At 54.7% G+C, this 26,335-nt stretch overlaps 2 long non-coding RNA genes across 3 annotated transcripts; one reads left to right on the top strand and one right to left on the bottom strand.

Annotated features, from left to right (window-relative positions):
• Positions 1 to 1,603: 1,603 nt before the first annotated feature.
• On the bottom strand, positions 1,604 to 25,412 carry LOC111774689 (uncharacterized). Of its 2 annotated transcripts, XR_002809812.2 has the most exons (3): positions 3,979 to 4,263; positions 3,713 to 3,847; positions 3,444 to 3,586 (listed from the first exon to the last, which is right to left on the bottom strand). It is a non-coding gene; the product is annotated as an uncharacterized lncRNA (long non-coding RNA). The 2 variants fall into 2 exon arrangements; XR_011441415.1 differs by lacking the exons at positions 3,713 to 3,847; positions 3,979 to 4,263 and adding an exon at positions 24,992 to 25,412 and having other exon boundaries at positions 1,604 to 3,586.
• On the top strand, positions 11,387 to 13,491 carry LOC106780916 (uncharacterized). Its single transcript, XR_011441414.1, has 3 exons — positions 11,387 to 11,523; positions 12,230 to 12,307; positions 13,358 to 13,491. It is a non-coding gene; the product is annotated as an uncharacterized lncRNA (long non-coding RNA).
• Positions 25,413 to 26,335: the final 923 nt, after the last annotated feature.

Below are 26,335 nucleotides of genomic sequence, written 5' to 3'. Positions count from 1 at the left end.
TCAGGCCCAGCGTTCAGAGTGGCTTTGACCCTGACCCTTCAGGGCAATGATGTTCCTGAATTAACCTGAACCCATGAGTCCCACCTGTGCCCACCTGGACACCTGTGCGGGGGTTGCTATGGCACCGTCACCACGGTCCCGGGCGCCCAGTGCCTGACCCAAATGCGCGTCAGTGGAGGGGAGTGAGTGGCATCAGCGTGGGGTGTGCAGGACGCCTGTGTGTGTGCCCCTCTGCCCCAGCCGTCTGTCCACACGGGGACATCCTGCATCCCCTCCTGACACCAAGAGGGCGTCCACAGGGAGCGGGGGCAGAAACTATGTCTCCCCCGCCCTCCCAGCCTCGTTCACCTGAGGCCAGCCGGTCCCCTCGGGGTCCAGACCACCGGCCTCTGTTCAGCTGAGGCCCTGCCCCCCTCCCTCCCTTCTCATTGTGACTCTTCATGAGGCGGGAGGATGTGGAAGGGGGGATGTGAGTCTAGAAAGTTCTGGAGAGTTATGTTCCCGTTACCCCATCTGGTCATTGAGATGAAACGTCCACTAACACTTCACCCTCTGCCAGACGAGTCCTGGGCTTCTGCCCTCACCTGGGCTGCGGGATGCAGGAAGTCAGACTTGGTTAGGGCCCACCTTGTCCATCCCCCACCCACCCCGATCAGCAGATGGGCGGTGAGAGCCTGAGAGTAAGTGCTGCCTGAGGGTTCCACATCAGAAAGGGAGCTCTTGGTTCTAAGTCCTGGGCTCCTTCTGCTCCTTCTGTGATGGACATGTGTGTGTGTATACACATGTGTGCACACCCATGTGTTTGTATACACATGTGCATATGTGTGTGTGTATATGTGCATGCACCAGCGCAGCCTCTCCTTGGGAACCACATCCCCATCTTTGGTCCCTCAATGGAGGGGGCAGACTCCACCTCCGAGCTCTAGCGGTGGGCATGTAGCCAAGCCTGGTCATGGGGACGCTCCGCTTCCCTGCCACAGTGAACGGCCCAGGAATGAACCCAAGCTGTACAGTGAGGGTCCCCTCCAGGAGACGGGTGCCCTCTCTTTCTGAAACCGTGGGCAATGAGAACTGTAACCTGAAGGTGCTGGGTTACAGCACCACAGGGGACAATGCTACCATGGGGGACAATTGCCTGATAATGTCAGAAGCGAGAGAGAGAGACAGACACATAGAGACACGGACAGAGACAGAGAGAGAGAGAGAGAGGGAGAGAGAGTCCTAACAGCGTGGGTCCAACCCTGGACCCAGCTGTGCCCAATGCCTTCACCCCATGAATTGCCCAGGCACTAAGCTGACAATACGCTTTTTCACTTAAACTGTATTAAATTTGATTTCTTTTTTTTTTTTTTAAATTCAAACTTTTTTTTTTTTTTTTAAGATTTTATTTTTTCCTTTTTCTCCCCAAAGCCCCCCGGTACATAGTTGTGTATTCTTCGTTGTGGGTTCCTCTAGTTGTGGCATGTGGGACGCTGCCTCAGCGTGGTCTGACGAGCAGTGCCATGTCCGCGCCCAGGATTCGAACCGACGAAACACCGGGCCGCCTGCAGCGGAGCGCACGAACTTAACCACTCGGCCACGGGGCCAGCCCCATTAAATTTGATTTCTTTCTTTTAATATTTAATGAAGTTCTTACTCAAATGATTCCAAGCCTTATCTGATGAATCATATATGAAATTAGTGATTTTGTTCTTGCAAGAGTGCCTCTGGCTTAGGTGACATGGATGAGAAAATCCTTCCTCTTCTCTGCCCTGCTTCCATCTCATCTTCTTTGCTTGGCAAAAGCCACTAACTTGGCCTGGGAAAGGCCGAAATTGGAAGGGAACAGAGTCAGCTTTAACCCAGCCATCCTGAGTCAGGCGCTCCTTCCCGTGGCCGCCTCTTACTTTCTGAGCTCCCGTCAGGTCTTAAAGGAGCACACGTGATTGACTTGCTGAAGACGCACAGTCCTCCGGTCTGAGCAAAGCCCAGTAAAGATGCTGACAGGAGCGCTGTGCTGGGACACATGTGTGCCCCATGCAGAGCATGTGTCCGCAGCATCTCATCCAGGTGGGGCCAGAGTCGGCCCCCGCCTTCTAGGTCTGCAAACCCACGTGAGGAGGTCCCTCTGTGGCGCCCTCCAGGAATCCGAGGGTCTGACTGCAGGGCCATCTGAGGGTGACGGGAAGAGAGGAGGAGCTGAGGAAGATGCGTTTCTTGTCCCTGCTGCCACCTACAAGCTGCGTGACAGCAGAGGAGCGGGGGACCCTGGAGGGCTAGGCCCACGGGGCCTGGGAAGAGCTTTCCTTCCTTGTGTTGGTCTCAGCTCCTCCCTCTTTCCTGGGCTCAGACAAAACTTATTTTGTTGTTTAATGTTAAAAATGGTAGTGTTGGAGTTTTTGGTTACATGTCACAGAATTGCATCTCCAGCCAGCTTAGTCAAAAGAGTGTTTATTGCCTCCCGTAAGAACAAGTGCATGGGCAATGTGGCCTGGGGGCGACTAAGGCTGGGGCAGCAGCACGCACCCATCCCTCCCGTCTTCGTGTTCACAGGCAGCCTCCTTGCCCTGAGGGGCGCTGGCTGCTGACCTCGGGCTGGTAGCTTCTAGTCCAGCAGAAGGCAGATCGTCTATGTGACAAGTGTTCCACAGACTTCCCCAAACGGAGTCTCATTGCTCTGACTTAGGTCCTGTATCCAGCCCTGAACCAATGACAGAGGCCAGGGTGTGAGACATGCACATGTCCAGGGCGGGGCCCCCTGTCTGCCTTGCCTCTGAGAGTGGGTAGGGGGTTGGGGGTCAACGCCCTGAGCTGATGGGCTGGGATGACAGAGTGGTTCTCACAGGAAAATCAAGGGCTGTCATCGGGGGAGAGGTGGGCGCTGGCAGGGAATATGACAGATGTCCACTGCGTGCATCCAATCGGCTGGAGCCCAGCATGGGGGAGCGTGAGCCAGGGGATATCCGAGGACTCCCAGCGAGGTCAGCAGAGCTCTGAGTCTGGGGAGTGACAGCAGCCGGCTGCCAGGAGCTGTGGGGGTGCCTGCGGAGCAGTCCTGGGCCTGGAGCTCACAGTCTACCTGGGCAGTGGGGTGGGGCAGCGAGGAGGTGAGGCAACTGGGCAAAGGGGCTGGGAGTTCCTCACATCCAGAACCATCCTTGGAGAGGCCCTTTGGGGATGTCCATGGGAATTTTCAGTTCCCAGCATGGCACATCCAGCAGCCTGGCTGAACCTCCCCCTGAAATGAGACACGGGTCCTGAGAGGTGTTCCCGGAGGCTGCTCCATCAATTAACTGAACGGCTCATCCAGGATCCAGCTCACAACGAGTCTGCTCTTTATGACTTTAATCCGACATTGTACCGCAATTGTGGGTGATCATTAACAGAGAATAGTGGGGCAGGAAAATTATAGGCTGGGGAGTTTCTGCAGAATAATTTGAGAATCAAGAATGTACACAGAGTAATAAGACGAACATGTGCTATAATTTCAAAAGTGAAGGTGTGGGCAAGCGGTAATTGCAGGTGCTAATGGGAGCTTGCAACATGGTCCATTTCTCCGTCAAGTAGGGAGACGTTCAAGAGGAGAGTTTCCGGGTCTCGGCTGCATCTGGAATAGAGAGAGAGATGTTCATGTGAATGGGGCCCTGGAGACGCGTGCAGGGCACAGTCCTGTGCTGACCTGGGCAGGGACGTGCACAGGTTCCAGCTGTGAAGGAAATAGTTTTGATCTCACAATTTCTGAACAGGTGCAAACCTCCCCCAAGGAGCCGGTGTTCTGTCTCCTTCTCTCCAGGACGAGGCTGCTGGCGGGACGGGCAGGACGTCAGCGGGCACTGCCTCTTCCCTGTCCTTCTCTGCCTCAGGCCTCCTTTCAACAGAAGCAGTAACGGGCCCACAGTCAATCATACTGGTAATCATTTAATTTAGGGGGGCCAGTGCAGCACAGGGGTTGGGGGCTGCAGCAGATTTCTGAGAGTCCATCCCGGCCCCACCCCTCACCTCCTGGGGGACCTGGGGCCAATTCCTTCACTTCTCCTGCTTCTGTTACTTCCCCTGTAGGCAGAGTGGGGAGGGTAGTGGTGCCACCACCCAGAGGAAGCCCTCGGTGAGAAGACCCCCAAAAACCCTTTCCTTGCGCCGAGCGTGAGCCTCAGGGAGCTGCTCCCCACACTGATTCTAATGTTTAAAATCTGTCTTTTTTCCCCACATGACCCCTAAATCTAAAGCAGTGACATCCTCTGTGACTCAACCAGATGTGTGATCGCTCCAGTACCCGTGAGCACTGGCCAGGCTGGACTGTGGGGAGACACTGGTTGTCACAATGCTTGCTGAGCACTTGAGGTGACTTTGCACTGACTTTACTCCTGTTTGCTGGACCCACCTGTTCTGTAAGCGACACCAGCCCCATCCCACCCTGGTGGCTCAGAGCACCTGAGACTGGGATGGGGGCAACAGGAGGAAACATCCTGCCCCTAGGACAAGGTAGGGTCCCAGCCACCGTCTCTGGGTCCCCTCCATGGGGCACAGTTGGCCATGTTCACTCCCCAAACTAAACTCATACATCCTAGTCACACTTCCTACTTTACTGGGATTTAAATGAATGCATTTTCCAGAGTTGCCATAATTTCCATCATGGAATGCGACAGATGGAGAAGACACTAGTCTAATCCCCTCTTTTATTAATAAAGAAAATAAATCAGGGAGCCCAGAGGGTGAGGGTGAGAGGCCAGCATCCCACAGAGTCCGGGGTGGGAAGGAGGCCCTGGGCTGCCCTCCTGGTAGGGGCAGACTCTGTCTGGGCTCTTCCAGCAGACGGACGGGTGACCCAGGGCCTGGCTGCGGTGGGGGCCTGGGGAAGGAGTGCAGACATCAGACACCATCACATGCTCCCGACTGACCTCAGAATCTTAGTCTGAAAGGTCAGGATCCTTGTGTGATCTCCTCTGCAACAGAAGAACAGAGCCCCAGCCAGCTGCGAGGTCTCGCCTCTCCAAGTGACAGTGAAGAGAGGACGTCACACAGGTGAGGGGCCAGCACATGAGGGGGAGTGCTGCTGGTTCAGAGCTGATTATGGCCTGAGTCCAGGGAGGCAGGAGAGGCTAGGGTGAGGAGCCCCCACCCTCTGTCTCCTGTGGCTCCTGCCGCACAGATGAGAAAGCCCAGAGGCCCGATGCCCAGAGGCAGGTGGTGGAGGGCACTCTGGAACCTGAGACGGCTGGGGAGGCTTGGGGCCAGGAGTCCTGAGGAGACAAAGGTGAAGGTGCCGGAGCTCCCAAGGTCGGTCCTGCGGAAACGACACCAGAACCAGGAGCTGCCCTGGCCCAAAGAGCTCATGATCCAGTGAACAGACAGAGCAGTAGTCACCGCAGTGAGCAAACGTAGATGGTGGGGCGTGAGGTGACGGGGTGTGGACGTGCAGGGCGAGGCCTGACTTCCGCGGAGGGCCAGGAAGACCCCTCTGAGGGATGGACTTGGGCAGACACCTGGAAGACGTGGTGGGGAGAGTCATGTAAGGACTCAGAGAGGAGACTTCCCAGGAAAGGGCATGGCAGGCACAAAGGCCCTGAGGTGGGGACAGCACGGGCATGCAGCTGGAGAGGAGGGAGTGGTGGGGGAAGGAAAGTAAATTTGGGGTTTAAAAGGGTCTCTGCATACCTTTGAAGACCAGGCTCAAACATGAATTTTGTGTGAGGAGGACTGGGGGGCTTTGAGTAGGGAAGTGACACGATCTGTTTTATCTTTAAAACCATCACTCTCCCAACCCACCCCTTTTCATGTCAAATCTAGCACGGTGGATTGGGGCACTTCTGATTGCACCCGCTCTGGGACTGGATCGGAGCAGCACAGTTATTTCTGTCTGTCTCCCGGAGCATTTAATCACAGCTGAGAATCCCCATTGGCCATGCGGTGGGGGAGGCTCCCATTTCCCTCCCTCCAACGCCGCCTCTGGGGTGGGCTCGGCAATCTTCCCTTTGATTAGTTCCAGAGGATCCACTGAGATGGGATTCCACACTGTGCAGGCTCCGTCAGCCTGCTGATGAGGAGGGAAGCGGGGCGCCCCTTGGTCCCCCATCGGCTCCACCAGGGTCCTCGTAGCAGGGTGACTGCCTTGATCAGCCTCTGTTCACACAGGAGGGGCCCTTCAGTCCTATAAGGCCAGGGGAGGGGTCAATAGTCACAGCGTCTCACTGCTGGCCTCTCCCGCAGGGGTCTGGAGGGGCTGCAGAGATTTTTGCATTAATATTCATTAGGGACATTGGTCTGTAGTTTTCTTGTAGTATCTTTGTCTGATTTTGATAACAGGGTAACACTGACCTTGTAGAATGAATCTGGAAGTGTTCTCTCCTCTTTAATTTTTTGGAAGAGTTTGAGAAGGATTGGTGTTAATTCTTCTTTAAATGTTTGGCAGAATTCACCAGGGCAGCCGTCTGATGCCGAGCGTTTCTTTGTAGGGAGGTTTTTGATTAATGATTCAATTTCCTTACTAGTGATGGTTCTGTTTAGATTTTTAATTTCTTCATGATTCTTGGTAGGTTGCATGTTTCTAGAAATTTACCCATTTCTTCTGGGTTTTCCTATTGTGGGTATATAATTGTTGAAGCAAGTCTCTTATGATCCTTTTTATTTCCTTGGCATCAGTACTAATGTCTCCTCTTTCATTTCTGATTTTTGAGTCTTTTCTGTTTTTTTCTTAGTCTAGCTAATGGTTTGTCAATTTGTTGATCTTTAAAAAAACCTTTAGTCCCATCGATTTTTTTCAGTTCTCTGTTTTGTTTATTTCTGCTCTGATCTTGAATATTTCCTTCCTTCTGTAAGCTTTGAGTATATTTTGATCTTTTTCTAGTTCCTTATGGTGTGAGTTAGATTGTTGATTTGATTTCTCGCTTTTCAAATGTGGCATTTCTGCTCTAAGCTTCCATCTTAGCACTGCTTCTGTGGGATCTCATGAGTTCGGGGACAGGGGGTTTCACTTTCATTTCTCTCAAGATTTTTTCTAATTTCCATTGTGATTTCTTCTTTGACCCATTGGTTGCTCAAAAGTGCCGTTTAATTTCCATGCATTTGTGAATTCCTGGTTTTTCTTTGCTACTGATTTCTATTTTCATCCCATTTGGGTCAGAAAAGATAGTTGGTATGACCTCAATCTTATTAAATGTGCTAAGACTTGTTTTGCCATGTGGTCTCTCCTGGACGATGTCCCATGCACTTCAGGAGAACGTGTGTTTGCTGCTATTGGGCAGCGTGTTCTCAGCATGTCTGTTGGGCCGAATTGGTCCATCGTGTTTCCTTATTGAATTTCTATCTGGTTGATCTGTCTTTACTAAAATGGGGTATTGGAATCTCCTCTGATTATTGTGTTACTGTCTCTTTTTTCAATTCAATCAAGGTTTGCTTCACATATTTAGGAGCTCTGCTCTTAGGTGCGTATACATTGACAATTGTTATAGCTTCCTGGGGAACTGACACTTTGATCTTTAGGTAACGTCCTTCTTCATCTCTTGTCGGCTTTTGACCTAGAGTCTATTTCGTCTGATGCAAGTACAGCCCCGCCTGGACTCTTCGCTGTCCGTTTGTGTGGAATCTGCTTGCATCCCTTCCCTTGCAGCCCGTGTGTCCTGTATCGTCAGGAGTGTCTGTGGGCAGCCTGCAGTTGGATCTTGCTTGCCTATCTATCAACCGCTCTGAGCCTGCTGATGGGAGGTCAGTCTGTCCACGTTACCGTCATCACTGACGGGGGGACTTCCTGTTGCCATTCTGCTCATCATTTTCTGTCTTTAGTTACTTCTCCGTCTTCTCCTCTCCTGTGCCTTCCTTTGTGTTCTGTTGACTTTTTGTAGTGACAAGTCTGATTCCTTCTCATTTTCTCTTGTGCATTCTCCATAGTTATTTTTTTTGTGATTTCCAAGGGGATTGCACAAAAGAACTTATATGTAACCATCTATTTTAAACTGATAACAACGTGCTTCAATTGCATAAAAAGCTCTACTCCTTCACACCCCCCAACACTTCCTATTATCGATGTCACAATGACGTCTTTTTATATTCTGTATCCATCCACAGCTGGAGCTGTCTCATAAAGGCTCTGTGCACTGTGTATTGTTGTCAAGTTGATTTTCCTGTGGGGAGTGAGGTCGGGGTCTTCCTATTCTGCCATCTTGCTCTCATCTCTGGAGGTTTTAGCTCTCAGCCAGGATCACCCCATGCGACACCCTGAGCAGCCCCATGAGGAAGTCTGCAGAAAAGAGTTAACCCAGCAGGCCCGAGACTACAATCCTCGGAAAGGCTGCTGGCAAGCCTTTCCCTTGGAGAGAGTCTGGGAATTTGGCTGCAGGCAGTTCCCTACGAGGCTATCAATCTTTCTTCACCAGAAGAGGGGTGCGCTGTGCCTAAATTCCCTGTGCGAACAACATGGTTGATGCTGGACACCTGCTTTCCTCGTGGAGCCTGGAATCTGGGGCCGTGCCAGCAGAGGGTGTCTACCTGACCAGCTCCCCCTGAAAACTGGGTGCCGAGTCTCTGATGAGCTTCCCTGGTAGACAGCGTTTCACATGTGTTGTCACAACTTGCTGAGGAGTTAAGAGCATCATGTGTGACTCCATGGGGAGAGAACCCTGGAAGTTCGCACCTGGTGTCCTCTGGACTCGAAGGGTAACCCAGCCCCTGGCTCTGCTCACCCCTCCCTGCCCCTCCAGCCTTGGGGTGGCAGCAGCTTCCTGCCAAATCAGGGTGCCCCTCCCCTGTGCTCTCAGCTGCCTTGCACATTTATAGTCAGTGTCCTTACTGAATTTGTGTCTTTCAACTTCCTGGTGTAGCTTCCAGCTCCCTCATTGGCTCCACACTAGTCAGTCAGTAGCTGTCATTTCTCTACCATAAAAATGTCCCCCTTGGAGCCCTGCACCCCAGGGGACCAAGGGCGTGGGCCCAGCTGAGACAGAGGGACTGGGGCCGGGCAGCTCCTGCACTGACCAGGAGCCCCTGTGTCCGTTTTGCTTGTGGCCACGTGTTGTCCATTATCTCTGGGAAGCAGCCTGCCCGGCTCCTCTGAGTCTGTATAATTTATTACCTTCACACCCACACAGAATGTTAATGTGACTGCTTATCTCCAACTCAGCGAGCAGGACAGATGCTCAGGAGGGAAGCAGCTGCTGCAATGGCAGCCTGGGCTGTCGGGAAGGGGCCCTGCAGACGGACGAACAGACAGACAGGCAGCCCTGGTGAGAACTCGACTCTGCTTCCTCGCGTCCGTGTGGCCCTGAGCAGTTCTGTCATCATCCAGGCCGCATGGCTGCCCTGGAGCCGGGGGTAGGGCGAATCCTATTTGCTGACCACCCTCCACTCCCACCGTCCCTTGGGGAAGCCCCCTCCATTCTCTCAGGCCTGTGGACTTGGGGGGGGGTGGACACGACAGCCCCACGCCTGCTGCCAGGCTCCAAGGGTGACCCCAGTGACCCTGTGCTGGGAGGGTGGAGGCGGAGGGGTCGTCAGGTGTGCCACCTTAAAACGAGGAAGATGAACCCTGCTGCTCAAGAGCTCCCAGAGTCGGGGTCACGGGCAGGAATGAGGGACGAGGCTCCCGTGACGGAATCAAGGGGGAGTGCGCCCTCCACGTGGTGGGGAACTGCTGTCCGGGCCTCAGACCTCGGCTCCTGACCCGCCAGGGCTGCTGGGAGGTTAACATTCCGCACAAAACATCTAATTCACAGGGTCAGACCCTCAAAGCTGCCTTCTCCCGGGGGCTCCCCGGCGCTGTGTGGTTGCTCAGATGCTCATAGGAGCCCGACGGCTGCTCGTCTCAGGCCCCCAGGACAGCCCGCCGGCCCCGCCGCTGCACCTTGGACGTGGCCTCTCCGAGACGAGGGCCACACTGGTCCTGGGGGACCCGGACCGGGCTGGGATCCCGCATCTAGTCGGCACAGCACAGGAAGCAGAGACCACAGCACAGGGCACTCCTGGTGACAGAGTACAAGGCCGAGGGGACGGCGGGAGGGAGAAACCATTTCTCTAGGCGTTTGTCCCTTTACCCACACAGTCATTCATTCCTTTACCCACGCAATCATTCATTCCTTCACCCATGCAGTCGTTGTCCCTTCACCCACGCAGTCATTCGTTCATTCATTCAGCACATATCCATTGGGTTTCTACTTCCTCCCAGGCTGTTTTATGCACATGAAGCACAACCTTGAATACAACAGCCCCAACTCCCAGCCTCATGGAGGTTATATGCAGGTAGAGGAGACCAACATTTCATAAACAAAGTATACAATGTCAGCTGGTAATTAGAGCTCTGGGCGAGAATAAAGAAGCCAGAAAGGGCAGAGAAGGGGGAGGCAGGGCTGCCAGGTGTGGTTGTCCAGGTTGTGCACTGCCTGATTTTGGCAGCACAGTTCACCTCACAGTTGCCCTAGAGTCACACAGTCACTGGGGCGGGTTCCCAGCAGATGGCAGTAACATGTCTGAGAAAGGGCCCATTTTTAATTTACCCAAAACCGTCTCCTGGGCTCACAGCCCCGGGAGGAGGGGGTCCTGGCAGGATGACACAGAGTGAGGGACCCTCATTTCCCTCCCACCTGGGGTGATGCAGAAGCTGGAAGGGCTCTGAGACTGGACCAGAGTGAGCAGAGGGTGTGGTGGGAGGGGATGAGGTCAGGGTGGGGCAGGGGCTGGGGCACTGGGGGAGGGCAGGGTAGGAGGGTCTGTTGGCCTTGGGCTACCTCCCAGGACTTAACCCCTCGCTCTCCTAGGCCCATCCCTGCCCTGTGGAAAGGGGATAGATGGAGTCCCCTCGAGGTCACCGCAGCACTGGCTCCTTGCTCACACAGCGATGGTCCCCTGCTGCTGTCATTCTGGTCACCGTCACTGGTCAGCGGCCCAGACCCTTGGCCAGCCTGTAGGGTCCACCCCAGCCTTGCCGTGTACTAGCTGTGTAGCTGTGCAGTTCCTACCTCTGGTCTAGTAGGACTGTTTGGTGGTGACATGAAGGACCACATGCCGGGCACAGAGCAAGTATGTGTGAGCGTCACCTCTTGGTCACGGTCACCACCCCTGACGAGGGCGTCCACGCAGCTATGTCCCCTGACATCACAGGGAGGCAGGACCTGGCTAGGGGGAGGGCCTGAAGGAGCCTAGTCCTGTCCCCAGACCAGGGCCAAGAAGACCTCAGAGGAGAACCAGGAAGGGGCTGGTTCCAATGCCCCCCACCCCCCCAAACAGGAAGCTGACCAGGGTGTGACCTGCCTGAGGTCACAGGGCAGAGCTGGGGCCATGGGCCAGGTGCTTCCTGCAGCTTAATTCACTCACTGCCCACCAGGACCCATAGTGCAGCTGCTGTCATCACTCGTTCTTTGTATGAGGAAGTGGAGATGCAGAGAGGGGAAGAAACTGGCCCAAAGACACATAGCTTGAAAGTGGGAAAACCGGGGTCCACACCCAGGCAGCTCTGCCCCCGACACTCAGCTCCTAAGGAGGCACCACATGTCTTGGCCCCCACACAGACTCTAGGTCGTCAGGACCTGGGCAGGCACGGGAGGCGTGCAGCGTCTGGAGGTGAGTAGTGGGGGGGCGGTGGTGGTGACTGTGGAGGACTGGAGAGGCTTCGCCCTCCTAAGGGCAGTGACCTTCTTGTCACAGAAACAAGCTTGTGCCAGCCCAGCCCCCTCTCCAGGGGCCCTTCAGCGTGTGCCTGAGAGCAGCCCCTGGTAAAGCCGGGTCTCAGGGCACAGGGGCAGCCAATCCTGGACACCTGCTCTGGAGGGAGGGGCGTCGCTGGTTCAGAAGTGTCCTGCTGAGCCAAGCGAGGACACAGGGCTGGCCTCAGGAGCAGGGCATTTGTCTGAAGATGGCAGCTCTCCTGGCAGCTGGTGGGGGATCCAGTGGGGACGGGGCGCCCCTCCCCGCAGAGCAGGAGGCCGGGCTGAGGCGGGTGAACCGGCACAGGCGGTGTCCCTCGTGGGCCAGGCAGATGTGGTGACAGCTGCGAGGAGGAAGGAGAGTTCGAGACGATGGGAACGGGAGCCCGCTGGGCCGTCAGGTGCAGGGGTCCCACCGCAGGTTCTGGGTGGGGGCAGTGACACAACAGGGGGTGGTCTCGCGGGCGCAGGCGGGCGGATGGCATTCTGCCTCTAGAAAGCCTGTGGGCACCCAGCGTCCTCTGTGCGATGCTCAGACGGGCTGGATGACGCTCTCGGGACTCGGGGACGCAGGGCAGAGCGAGCGTAACTGTGACGTGCGGTGAACCCGTCTCTCACTCCAGCATCCGGAGCGTCTGGAAAATGTGCTTTATAAAGGGCTCTGCGGCTGCAAAGGCGGATTTCTCTGGCTCCGTCTGAAGGTAAATTCGGTCGACACACTTGGAAAATGATGTCCCTGCTCTCTCAGTGGGATGTTATGAAAATCGATGGAAATCATCTGGATTTTTGGTGCAGATCAATAAGGTTATTGACTACCCTCCTCCTCTGCCGCCCTGGCGACCGAGGGGGTGATGGGCTGTGTACCCGAGTCCTCTCCACACCCACAGCCGCCTTGAGTGCGTGGCCCATGTTCATTCACTCAACAAACACTTGCTCTTGCATCGCCTACTGTGTGCCAAATGCCTACCATGTGCCGGGTGATGTTCTGTGCTGGAGTGCCTGTCTGAGGACAAGGCGAGACAGTGGAAGTGACACCTAGAGATGTTAGATGTGTCCTCAGTGTGAGGTGCTACGAAGTAACGAGAAGAAGGCAATGCACAGGGAGTGACTGGGGACAGGGAGAGGGTCTCTGTCCAGGGTGGTCTGGAGGCTCCTGGACCGAGACCCACATAGTCAGGAGGAGCCAGCTGACCACAGGCAGGATGAGCACTCCAGGCAGAGGGAACAGCACGTGCAAAGGCCCTGAGGCAGGGGGACCCATGTCCCAGGAGCAGGAGGAGGCCAGTGTGGCCGGGACAGGGACGGGGTTGGGGAAAGAAGCCAGGAGGTGGGAGAGGCAGTGTGTCCTGACTTGCAGGTTCGGGGTGCGAGGAGCAGGATGTACTTTATTTCTCCGTTTTACCTACTTAACACATTATTAAAATTCCTCTGAGGCACATGGCACAGAGCTGGCTGACCATGTTTAATGGACACACAGCACTTGCACCTGAGTGCAGCATCAGTGCTGGATGCTCACAGTGCACCACGACGCGGATCAGCAGCTGGTGACAGTGAGGACACTGTAAATTCCTGGGAGAGCCCGCAGGGCCCCTGGGCAGCTGGGGGTGGAGGGCGTGTTCCCCAAATGTGAGTAGCGACAGCCGGAGATATGTAGGCTCTGGTACAAGGTAACACTTGAACCATCATGATATTGGCTTGTGCACCCAGGTCTTCTAGAAAATTCTGAACTCTCACCTTTTTCCTCCATGAAGGGACACTGTCTCTGTTCCAGTCTGATAATGGCTTTAAGGAGCACATGTTTATGCCATTGTGAAAGAAAGCATGACTTGCTTGTCCAAAACTAATGGGTTTGAAAATCCCCAAGGTGACGAGCTGGTGGCCGGCAGTGACAGGCCCCAGCCTCCCAGGGTCACGTGGTGGGACAAGCTCGCCTGGGCCCCAAGGTTCCCATGTGAACACTGCGGAGTCGGACGGGCTCTGATGCGTCACTACTGGCCTGCAGAAGCTGTCCTTGTGTCCGGGGATGGGCCCTCCACTGCCCGGGCCTGCGTCACAGGGGGCTGAGTGGACACGGAGAACCAAAGCCCACCCTGAACTGAGGGGCGGTCAGAGAACAGCACCTGGAAGAGGCCCCTCTACTGGGCCGCCTGAGGAGCAGACACCCACTAGGACCTCCCACTGCAAGCGCCATCCCACGTCTGCGCCCCTGGCCCTCTTAACTGGGCCTGGTTTCACCTCTGCGCCCCCCCATAGACCCCAGCTGAACGCTGCTCTGCCACAACTTTGCTCTGCCCACACCCTGAGGCCAGGAACAGTGCTGCCCACCATGTCCCTCCTAACTCCTGGTCCTGTGGTTCACATCAGGAACGGATTCCCCAACAGAGAACTCAGACACGGATGGCTCAGAAATGTGACTGAGGGGTCTGTGATCTGCCCTGAGATTTGGTCTGGACGTTTCTGTGAGGCTGTTTCTGGATGAGATCAACATTGAAATTGGTGGACTTTGAGTAAAGCCGATTGCCCTTTCTCATGTGGTGAGCCTGGTCCAATCAGTGGAAGGCCTGGAGAGAACCAAAGGCCGACCTCCCCGAGGTCAAGGGGGAATTCTGCAGCAGACGCCTTCGGATGGGAACTGCACCATCAGCTCTCCTGGTCTGCAGCCTGCCGGCCAGCCCTGCCCTTCTGGACGCACGAGCCTCCACCCTCATTGAGCCGATTCCTCCCACAAGTCCCTTTCTAGACACCCACACTTCTCCTCGCTTCTGCTTCCCTGGAGAATGCTGACTGCGTGGGCTCTGAGTGTGCACCACAGGGCCGGCTCGACCCTGGAACTCAGGTGGGGCCTTGGGAAGGTGTGGGGATGGCCTGGATGTGCCCGGGGTGCTGGGACTCACAGGGGGGCTGAGCAGCCCCTTCCTGACTCCCTCAGGACGCTTCTCTGCAGCATGAGTCTCTCTCTCCTTTATCAACACCCCGAATTCTCCCTACCACGTCTCCTCCGGCTGCTCCATGGATTAACGAGTGTGTCTGCGAAGCGCAGAATTCCGGAAACCTTAGATTCCAGCAGTCCCGGTGCTGGCGCCGTCAGGGCCTTCGGTGCTGAGGGTCCGTGTGATCCCATGGGTTGCAGGGCCCTGGGCATCTCCGGGGAGGGTGGACTCTCTCCTGGTTTGAGCAGGGCGGTGATTTTGTGTCACAGCGGTGTGGGCAGAGGATGTTTCTGAAGCTTGTGATATTTTGACAAAAATTTGCTTCCAAAAATTTATGAGCCTGAGCAACACATTCGTTTTTGTGACACAGAATGAAAGAAGGCATACATTTTTCAAGTTTCCTTCTTAGTTCATTGGGCACCATGTGCATTACTCCTCAGCTTGTCAAAATGTCATAATTCATGAATTTGTTTTTCAAAAATGTGTGATTGTCAGGGAAGTGGGGGAGGGGGCCCCACCTGAGAAGGACTTTGGCGCTTATCTCTATCTGTCCTTGAGCGTCATCCCTCATGGGGATAGGGAGCCAACCCCAGGACGGAGGGCGGGCAGGGAGCTGCCGTCCGGGCTGGAAGCTCCCAGCTCCTCTGCCCACTGTGTGCACAGACCTGGGCTCAGCGCTGCCCTTGGCTCCCAGGGCCCTCAGACAACGGGGTGTCCTTGGCAGGAGTGGGGCAGCCTGGTCAGGGGCCCCAAGGGCCCCCCAACCTCCTGCAGGAGCCCCCTGTCCAGGGGCCCCACGGAGGACTGGCCCCCAGCCCCATGCTCCAGGAACCCCCAGTCACCCCCGTCCTCAGGCCCCTCGGCCTCCCTGGGGGTCACACCAGCTCCAAACAGCAGAGCTGTTCCCAGCAACCTGGAGGAGGCCCCAGCACGGCCAGCAGAGCAGTCTCAGAGCAGTGGGGTCTCCAGGGACACGATTCAAGTACGGACTGGCTGACCCCCTCAGGGAGCCCGGCCCAGGCCTGGGGTGAAGATGAGCCCAGGGACAGGGACACAGGCCCCCACGGGGGCTCTTAGACTGGGAGCCGAGGCACGATCTGTGGGGCCCAGTGCAAGATGGAAATGCAGAGCCCCCTGTTCAAACCCAGGAAAAAGGGCTGTGACAGGCGCCCAGGTATGATCCTCTTTCCACTTCTGTGGTTTCTCCAGACTTGTCGTGGGCTTTTCATTTGCTCTTTAATGTTCTAGATAAACAAAAGTTACATGTTTAAGTTGTTTGCATGAACTTTACCATTTGTGTTTATATTTACAACAATGGTTTAAACGCAAATATGAACATTTAACTCCTATGGGAAATCACCAAAATGACACAGGTCACATTTCACGGCTCCCTAGAGGTGCCTGGAGGCGGCCACAGAGACAAACAGGAGGTGGCCCCAGGGGAAATGGGAGGAGGAGGGTCCCCCAGGCATGGAAACAGGGGCGCTTGGGGCACAAGGACACTCGCAGGCCAGTGCAGCCCTCACAGGGGCCAGGAATGCTTGCTCTGAGGACCACAAGGCTCTGTCCCCTCTGTGGACCCTGGGAGCCCCTGTCCTGGTCCTGCTCCCCCAGAGCCTGCAGGGAGCCAGCTCACAGCTGCCCAGGGTTTGCTGGTGAGCACGTGGGGAGCAGTGCCCTTGCAGTCAGGACACGCTGCATCTCTGGCTTCAGAGGAAGGGCTGTCATCCCACAGACAGTGGCCCAGGCAGCACAGGGGGAAGGCGGCTGCTGCCTCGGTTCCCTGGAGAGACCCAGAATGCTGGGACTCCCCGGGATCCCAGACCTGGACCCCGATTGCAGTGGGCTCAGTGGGGCAGCACACAGCAAAGAGGCCATTACCTAGAGAACAGCTCCGTCTGCACAGCCCCCTCCAAACCCCACATCTCTGACCTTGCCAGCAGCCTGGTGCCCTGTGGACCCTCGAAGATCTCCCGAGCACCACCCTCCCCCCTTGAATGCACAATTGAAGGGCTCCCGTGAGCCCACAGGGACAGACTCCTCCCAGCCCCCGGCCGAAGATCAGCCCGCTACAGACGCCCCGGCCTCCATCAGCCTCCCAGGGCAACGTGTCAGAATGGAAACTCCGCCAGGAAAGTGTTTCATTAGACTCTCCTCTCCTGCTGGGTCTCTGGTCCACACTGCCTCGCCCTGAACTCAGTTTAGCAGAGAACTCTCTACTGGCTGCTGGAGAGAAGAGACGGGAGATTTAGTGAGAAAGGTAATTTCCGAGAGCCTGTGATGGCCTGTAGCCTCTGCGTGAAACTGTGCTCACCACCCATGGAGAAGACAGGGCGGCGGGAGGGCTGTGTGCTTGCGTCCAACAGACAGACAGAGGTGGGTGTGCGCGGTATCACAGGAGCCTCCACAGATCCACCATAAGCAGGAAACCCTGGGAGAAGGCGGGCAGGCATCACGAACAGGTGCACACAGACAAGACGACAAACTCGATTAAGCGCGAGAACAGACGCCCCAGCTCACTCATCAGCCAGGCACTGAACGCAGCAGGTCCGCGACATCTCTGCCCTCCCAATGCGCACCGAGGTGCTTTGGAGCACAGACACGAGCAGGGACACCATCCCACATCCCCTGCTGTGGCAGCCCCAATGCCTCTGTGGAGACTCCCCAGGAGGTAGGCATGTCAGAGGCTTCAGCAACAAAGCGATCAGCTCCTGCGCTCTGATGTCCACCCCGACTCCCTTAGCCAAGCACAATGTGGAAGCCCCTGATCACGGTGCTACAGCAGGAAACAGGGTTCGTGATATCGATGAGCCTTCCCAGGATGCCAGGGCCAGCGGGGCCCTTGGTACAGAGTGGGGGACCCACCTGTCTTCCCTCCTTGCCTGGGGCACATTTATGCCCCCTGCGGGTGGGACTCCTGCTGAGAAGAAGCCAGGAAAGGAGGTTTCCTAAAGGGCAGCTCAGCTCCTGCCTTATAAAGAGGGTCCCAGGACCGGAGGGATGGTGGCTGGGAGGGAGGAAGCTCCATGTCATCAACAACATGAGATATTAATAATAATGATAACAGTAACAATAGGCACAGTTTATGCCCTAAGCCCTGCTATGACCTCATTACATCTCCTCCTCTTCCTGGCAAGGGGCCCCATCATTACCAGCATCATCACCATCATCATCATCCTCCTCACCATCACCATCATCATCATCACCATTACCATCTTCATCCTCATAACCACCACCACCATCATCATCACCACTGCCACCATTGTCATCACCATCATCACCGCTGCCACCATCATCATCACCACCATTATCACGATTAGTATCATCATCCCTATCACCACTATCACCATCACCATCCTCACCACCACCACCATCATCATCATCACCACCATCATCATCCCTGTTTCACAGTTGAGGGAGCCCAGCCACAGGGAGCTAAGTGACTGCCACATGATAAAGTGATTAAATTGCCCCAAAGCTCACAAAATCCCCCCTCCCTTGGGTTCTCCTGGGCCAAGATGAGCAGCGGTGACTGCAAGCCGACCTAGTTTCATTCACACAATGGAGGGAGGACTAGAAGGAGGGGCTCACCTCCTTCCTTTCAGGACATGACCTGAAAGGGGCTCTCCTGACCTCTGCTCACAGGGCATTGGCCAGCACTGGTCACATGGTCACTGAAGTTGCAAAGGAGGCTGCGAAATGTAGTCCTTGCTGTGGGCAGCCATAAGCCCTGATCTCACTTGGGGATTAAATTCACAGAAGGGGCTGACACGGAGGGAGGAGGCCCGGAGTCTGCATTTCTAACAAGCTCCCAGTGCTGCTGCTGCTGCTGGTCCCTGGACCCCAGTCTGAGCAGCAAAGCTTTAGGGGCTCAAACACCCCGGTGTCCTTTCCTTGTGGGTGGCACCTGCTCAGGGCCATGGGAGGCTCCCATTTGGTCCTGTAACCCATCAGCACTCAGGGACTATTCGCTGAGCTTCCTGAGTGACCCCTGTGGACAGACCTGCGTGTTGTCCTCAGCTAATTAGTGCAGCATTTCCTGCAGCAGATTCTCCCCTAGAACGCATCCCCGGGACGCCTGGAGCCTGTCTGTCGTCCAGGCATTGATCTGATGCGCGAAATGAAAGCACAGGGCTGGTTTAGGAGATGGGTAATTTCTCCTGTCCATATGAAACACACCAGGGCATCGCCAAGCCTGCTCATTACAGTTTCAAATGTGTTCAGAGATGGGAACCTAAAGATCCATAATCCTCACCAATCTCTCTCTTTGCCTCAAACTTCAGAGGGGAATGAATTTGAGTCCCAGGATGGGCACGAGAAGACACGGAGTCCCAAAATGAGAGGAGAGGAGCCCTGAGGCATCCTGGGCAGAGAAGTGTGTGACTTCAAAGTGCAGACACTATGGGAATGGTGGGATCACAGTGAGCTAGACTGCAGCTGTGTGGCCAGGACATACTCTTCTCAGGGACCCAGGAGCTGCATCCCCATGGCCTCCAGCCCTGCGTCCCTCCACCCAGTCCAGCAGTCGAATGTCAGCTAATCCCCCTTGAGGGTGAGAGAGCCCTATAAACCCTAATTCCACAGGGATCAGCACTCTGCAAACACGCTGACCTCCCAGGTCACTGCCCACTGGGCTGCTCTGGCTGAGCCAGGGAAGGACAGGTAAGACTTTCCTGGGATTCGACTGTCCACACTGCAGTTACCGCCTGGAAGGACTTACAGACCCCTGACCCAGCCTCACTGCACCATAGTGAGGAGGGCAGCTTCCTCCATGCCTGAGGCTGCGTGCCCCTCCCACCCGCAGTCACACTATTCCTCGCACCACCTCACAGTTCAGAACAAAGGGGTCGATGCAGACTCCTCCCACCAGGAGCTTCAGGGCTCAGCCTGATGAATCGTTAACTACCCAGAACCCTCTTCCATTAGCCAAGTCTCCATTGGAAGACATTTAATCCTACTTGTCCCCTCCAAGCTCAGGATTTCAGTCAACAACTGCAGTGGATATTCTAGTCCTTGCCTCCTCTGTCCGCATGTGAGCGTTTCTCTAGGGTCGGTTCTGGGAAGCGCAACTGGTGACGCACAGGGCGTGTGGACTTTTGTCCTAACAGATACACCCAGACTGCTCTCCACAGAAGGCTGTTCACACTTCCATTCTCACAAACGGAGCGTAAGAGTCCTGTTTCCTCACCTCGCTAATACTTGATATTATCAGTATTTCTCATTTTTGCCAATCAGCTTGGGGCATGAGGGCCGCTCCCTACAACTCTTCCCCATTCTGCTTTGTGCCCAAGCCCAACAGGGAGCCCAGTACATCCAGGGCCCAGTGCACAATGCCATAAATTTATCACCAGACGATAACTTGAAAAACAGCCATAAAGTCTTCAGGAAACTCATATTGGATGCAACTAAATGATATTCTTCCCACAATCTCACATTGGACCAGTGAGACACATAGTGGGACCAGTGAGAACTAATCATCTTCTACAATAAGCATCAATTGACTATTAAAAATTAATTCGCTCAAATTACACTGTTCGCTCTTGGGGACTACGTCTCTTTCTGTGGCTGTAAGCATCAGCTAGTCCTGGAGTCAACCCCAGTCTGAGAAGGACAGGAGCTGGCTTTGCAGCCTGAGGCTGCTTGAGGTCTCTGAGGCTGCTGCACAGACAGACAGACAGACAGAACACATACTTGGGCTGCTATCCCACCACACAGTCCTCGCTCAAACTGGGTGTCCAGTCATGTAGGCAGAAGAGGGGCTTGGTCTTGGCTCCTTCAGGTACCTCATCTCCTGACCCACCTCCTTGGGGTGGCGGGACAAGCAATGTGGCCTGGGATTATGACCCCTGGACAGATACTCAGCTGGACGCACTGCTGTGTTTGTGCTGGGTTCATGAGAGGTGTCTGAGTGTCCATGTTCTATTCTGATGGTCCAACGCCCTGCTGAATATTATCCCAGTTGGAGCCATCTCACTGGCATAGAGCTGGGAAATCCTCCCCATCCCTATCACCTCTCTGTACCCCATTCCCCAATGATTATTAATTTCTAGTCAAGGATTCTATACCCTTAAGTACATTCTAGACTTGATCAATTGTCTCTACCTGAGAAAAGGGCAGGAAAAGATTGGGGAATATGAAGGGAACAGATCAAATCAGTGTTTATTTTAATTCCAAAGTTTCCCTTAATTTACAGATTCTTCAGCACGAGATGCCTAGCCATCTGTATGAAGCATTTTCTCCCGGAAATGAATCCCCAGGCCTCCCGTTCTTTATTGTAGGTGAGGGCCATATTACTGCTGCTTGAACATTTCCTTAGCTGTTAGTATCCAGAAAGAGAAGATTACTTGCTTCTGGAATCCACTGTTGTTAAGATGACAATAATCCCCAAAGCAATCTACAAGTTCAATACAATCCATATCAAACTTCCAACTGCCTTTTTGCAGAAGCAGAGATGATGATTCTAAAATTCACATGGAAATGCACACGGTGGTGGTGAGTCTGGACGGGCACTTCCTGGGGAATTGGGATTTGGTAGTTGGAGGCAGTGGGAGCACCAGGGGTAGAGAAATCTTGTGGTCAGGGTGGGCCTGCGCATGAGTGCAGGCTGTGGGCAGGGACACACAGGGTGGTGGGCAGCACCATCAGGAGAAGCAGAAACGCAAGTGGATGGGTCTCGTGACTTGGGGTTGGGGAGCAGGATTCACTGCGAGAGCAGGTGGGGCCACCATGAGAGGAGGTGGGGCCAAACAAGAGGGGGTGGGTTCATGTGAGACGGGGCCAGTCACCATGATGGGGCACGGTCAGATGGGGGTGAGTGGGGCCTCAAGCGGTCAATCCTCCCAGTTTGACTCTCCCAGGGAGGATTCCTACTTATGTCTGAGAACTTTCTTTCCTGCTGGCAGGTCCTTTTATGGTGTATCCGGCCATACCACAGTGACCCCTCCCCATGTCCCCAGCCACATCAGCTACCAATCCCTGTGTCCCAAGGCTACATAGCAGTGGCCCCTCCCAGTGTCCCCAAGCCACATCACAGTGACCCCAGCACCATCAGGATGCATAATGGTCAGTCTAAGCAGCAGGCGGAGTGGCCACCTGTTTATAAAATGACAGGTCCCGCATCTTCAGGATGGTCTGGAGGTTTATTTTGGGCAGAGGGAGGAGCAGACAGAGGCCACAATTAAGGAGTTTATGGCACATCCAGGGATGCAGCTCTCCCCGGGCAGTCCTGCCTCAACCTCTAACGCTGCGGGAATGAACTCCTAGTGGCCCTCGCCTCGCCTGTTCCTGCCTCCTCTCTGCATCTCCCTGTTCTGCTCCATGCTCACCTTCCCTCTGTCCCCATCTCTCTGTTCTCTGAGAGCCGCAGCTGGAAAAGCCAAATGCAGGAACAGTCATGGGTCCCAGGCCAGCCTGTGATAGCACATTTTCCACTGAGAACTTGGTGACTAGGTGTTACCTGGCCAGGGGACGATCTGAAAACACCTTCTGTTCAATTTTGAGGCAGGCTGTTCTAATTCCAGATCCTCATGTAACTTCAGTTGTTTTTCCTTGTTTTTGGCCTGAAACATCAAAGCAATTTCCTCTGCGTGTCTGCCTCACCTGCCTGGCGGGTTTCCAGGCTGAATACAAGCCATGAGCATGGTAATCAGGAGTCTGCAGGCTCGGCCGTCTCTCAAATGGGACTCATGGGGTTTAGGAGATGAGAGAGGGTTTGGGAAACCAGAGGATCACAACTTAGACTGAATTCCCTTCTGTCACCAGACCCACCGCTGGGTCCCCGAATCCCACACTGACAGTGAAGACAGAGAAACTCCAGGTCCCTGGAGTTGTGTGAACACCACAGTCCCGAGGCCTTCTGAGGGGATCTCCGACCCTGGTCCCCAGTGGCCATGGTTGTGCCACTGTTCTGCAGAAGACCCCTCCCGCGTGTCTCCTCCGCGCTCAGTGCATGTGGAGGGAGGCAGGTGGGGAGGTTGGGGCTTGATCTAGGACTGGGGCCTGGCTGTCACCTGGAGGTAAGGAGGAGCCTGTCACGCACATGGTGTCTGCATCACGTGGTCAGGACATGTCTGCCGATGGGACAGCACTGACTCAAGCCCCCTCAAGCCCAAAGGGGCCTTGATTGGCTCGTGGGCTTGGAAGGGCAAGGGGAGGTGGAGAGGCAGGCATCATCTGGACAGGGGAGGATGGTGTGGGTGGCCACGTACCAGGGCCGTTGGGATGTCCTCAGATGACTTGATTGACACATTGGAAGAAGGGTGCCTGAGGTTCAAGCAGCAGCCTGGGGTGAATGGGACGTTATGGGGGTGTGAGTGAAGGCGTATGCACACCCTCAGTGTCCTGGGCACGGCCCACCTCTCCACCACATGCAGACGTTACACACGTGACTGTATTCATTCTTGCGGACCTTCTGGGCTTCCTTTTTAAGAGATTCGATGGCCCACTTAGTTGGTCAGGTGTGGGGCTTTCTTATTCCACTCCTGCTGTCCAGATGCCTGGAGCCCACTCCTCGTCTGGGTGGATGAGTGTTCTGAGCCCTGGAAGGGGGACTGTCCACCCAGGGTGTGCTGGATTTGGGAGCTGAGACGAGCGTCCAGGGTGTGCCCAATTCAGGTGCACATCTGAGGTGGGGGACAGAGAAGACTTGTGCTGCAGGCTGCTCTCCACTGGCGCTCCATGAAGGAAGCAGGCAGAAAGATGGCAGGGAGCGAGGCCACTGCATCTGCACTCCTCGCAGACTAGGGGGGCAGAATGCCTCCCCACCTCCGTCTTTACCATCTCTGCTGCCCTCGCAGCCTGTGGGGTCTTTGGCAGAGATGGGAAGGGCAGGACAACTGTGTCTGAAGGGCAACTCTGTTCCTGTCACTGCCGCCTGCCCTGCCCGCCCCTTTTTTGAGGTTAACAGTTGCCATTTTCAGTTGTCTCCTTGTCTGTGCATGGAGGTGGGAATGGGGGAGACCCTCAGAGTGCAACTGGAAGAATTTCTGTCCAAAGACGGGCAGAATTACCACCCCAATACTCAGAATACCACAGTGCCCTGAGCAGTGATGAAGCTCTGCTCAGGTCTTTCCTTGGAAAAGGGTAAGCCAGTGAACCTGGGCCTGGGGCCCTTGTGGGCTGTGTGGAGAGGCAGCACCAGGCTCTGGGTCATGTCAGGGTCAGACAGAACAGGGTTCACCTCCCACTCATGCTGGACTTATTTGTTTTCTCTTGAACAAATCTAAGACCTGGCACTGGACTCCGTCCCTTCCTGACAGCACACTTGGCTGGAGCCGAGCAGCGCGTGTCCCCAATGCGGCCCCTGCAGGATCCTGAGCCCGCAGGCCTGACGTCAGCTGTCTGCAGTAAGGCTCGTGTCCCCAGCGCGGCCCCTGCAGGATCCTGAGCCCGTGGGCCTGACGTCAGCTGTCTGCAGTAGGGCGCTGGGCTGGGTTCTGGCAGCCTGATGCCTCCATCCAGCTTCCCGTCAGCTTTCCCGTCATTAACTCCGTCAGGCCTCCTGAGCCACGTCCTTCCTTCCGACTGGGTTAGCGCCGGCTTTGGGCCTGAGTAAAGACAGTCTGCGGGCAGCTGGGCTCTCAGCCTTGAGCTACTAATCAGGAGGGGCTGGAGGCTGCCCCAGGGCGCGGTGAGGTCACACTGCATGGACAGCCCCTCAGAGGGAGGCTGCTCCCGGAGCCTGGCACCCTGGTCTTACTCCCCTCACACGGTCTGGGAGCGCTGCCAAGTGAACACCTTCCCCCGACTCTCCCTCAGACGCCAGGCCCTGTGCGAGGAGGTGTGTGGTGAGTGGAGGTGGATGACAGACAACCCCTGTCCTCTGGGAGTCCCTGAGGAAGCCAGGAGAGGACACCTGATAAGCACCTGCGACTTTCAATGCCAAATGAGCGGACATGAACCTCAGATCACACACTCAGAAATGGAAGACACGCATTGGCTTCATTTTTCCTGTGATGCTACCTAATTTGCTTTAGGAGCTCATGTTAAGCTGAAGGTAGAACTTACCAGAGTCAATTCCGGATCCCATCAGGAAGATTAATTACACAGTGCCCAGATGTCTGGAGGCACACCTGTCAGAACAGGCTGTGTTGTGCTGCAGTAACAAACAATCCCTGAGATCTTAGTGCCTTGAAACAACCCATGTTTTGTGGGGTTTTCTTTCTCACATTTCACGTCTTTCAGGGGAATTCAGGAGACTCCACTCATCGTAGTAAAAACCTCAATGAGGACAGTAGAGTCTGATCCCTCTAAGAGTTTCCACTTTCGAGAGAGAGAGAGCGAGCGCTCAAACTCCAAAAAGTATATTTCAATACGACGGGACCAGGATTTTTATGCCAACACTTTTGTTAGGTATCTCACAGTGCAGAAGCTGGTAACAGAGAAAAAGGAGATGGGGATCTGAGTTGGTTAATAGTAGGAGAGATTATCATAGGTTATAGGTTACGGGTTACTCACAGTATTTCCAGAACTTGTAGCTTGGGCTGTGCTGCATCCACGGATTCCTGGAGTAGCTACCTGATGGAGTCCACAGATTACGTTCCCCAAGAGCAAGGCCTCGGGGATGTCAGCTTCCTCACGGAGAGGAAAACTTGTGGTCTTTGCGCCTGCAACCAGTCTCCTCACATTGGACTATGACTGCAGACGCACATCAGATCTAGACCCTATGCTGGGATTTCGGAGCCCTTCACTGCAGAGGGAGCAGAGGGAGAGGCTGCTGTGCTCAGGGCGGCTGCCTCAGATGTAGACTTTGGAGGATGCACCACTTTCTGAGCAAGCAGAAGTGCGTTGTTTCCAAAAACAAAGTTAGATTCTCAAATCAAGATCCTCAAAATTCACATGTGCATCTGGAATTGGAGAAAATTGTGTTTCCAAGTTCTGTTCTCCCGAACAAACTCCCCAGACAACGGGGGTGGGAAAGGCTGCGTCTCTCACTCCCTGTTTGAGATTCATAAACACATTAGCTCATAAAAGCCTCTAGGCTACGCAGTGTCCTTGGAAAGAGAAAGAGAAAGCTGCCCTGTGGTCCGGCCAGAGTTCCCAAAGGTGCTTTTGAATATAAGGCTCTTTCTTTGCAGAATGGCAAAAAGCTCTGAGAATTGCTGATCCACAGCAAGTTTTTAAAACTTTATTCTTAGTATTAGAGCTTTCTTTCAACTTCCAATCCCCAAACAAACTCTGATATGGCATTGAAAAACATCAGGCAGGTTATTTTGTCTTAATTCAATCTCAAGTGGCAGAAACACAACTCAAAGCACCTGCTGCAAAAACTGGAATTTACTTTTCATATGAGGAAAACATCCATGGTGATAGTTTCAGGCATAGCTTGATCTAGGGACTCAAATGACATTATCAAGATTTTGTCTTCCTTTTTCCATCCCTCAGATCTGCTTTCTTCATTTGTGCCTTGGCTTTCCCCATGCGGTACCAAGATAGCTGCCTGGATCTGAGTCTCCCTAATATCTGCATCTTCTCAGAAAGTTCAGCACTCTTCCTTCTCAACAGTTTCAATGAAAAATCCAGGACTGAGTCTCAGTGGTCCACCCAGAGCTCCATGTCCATCCCGGTCAGTCTCTGGCAGGGGATCTAACGATGCAGTTAGCTGAGACTGGGTCACACAGCCATCTTAGATCAGGAGAGGAAACAGACAACCTGACCACAGAAAACGACGAGGGGTGACGGCTCACCAGGGAAAATCCAGGTTCACGTACTAGAAGGTGGTGGACTGCGTGCAGATCCAGCAACATCAACAAATGCCCATCATCCTTCAAGGTCTTGTCTGCTCCAATCCCTCCCACCCTG

This window comes from Equus caballus, chromosome 8 (genome assembly GCF_041296265.1).
Source record: "Equus caballus isolate H_3958 breed thoroughbred chromosome 8, TB-T2T, whole genome shotgun sequence".
Lineage (NCBI taxonomy): Eukaryota > Metazoa > Chordata > Mammalia > Perissodactyla > Equidae > Equus > Equus caballus.
The sequence above is the reverse complement of the archived record's forward strand: the minus strand, read 5'-3'. Positions and strand labels throughout refer to the sequence as shown.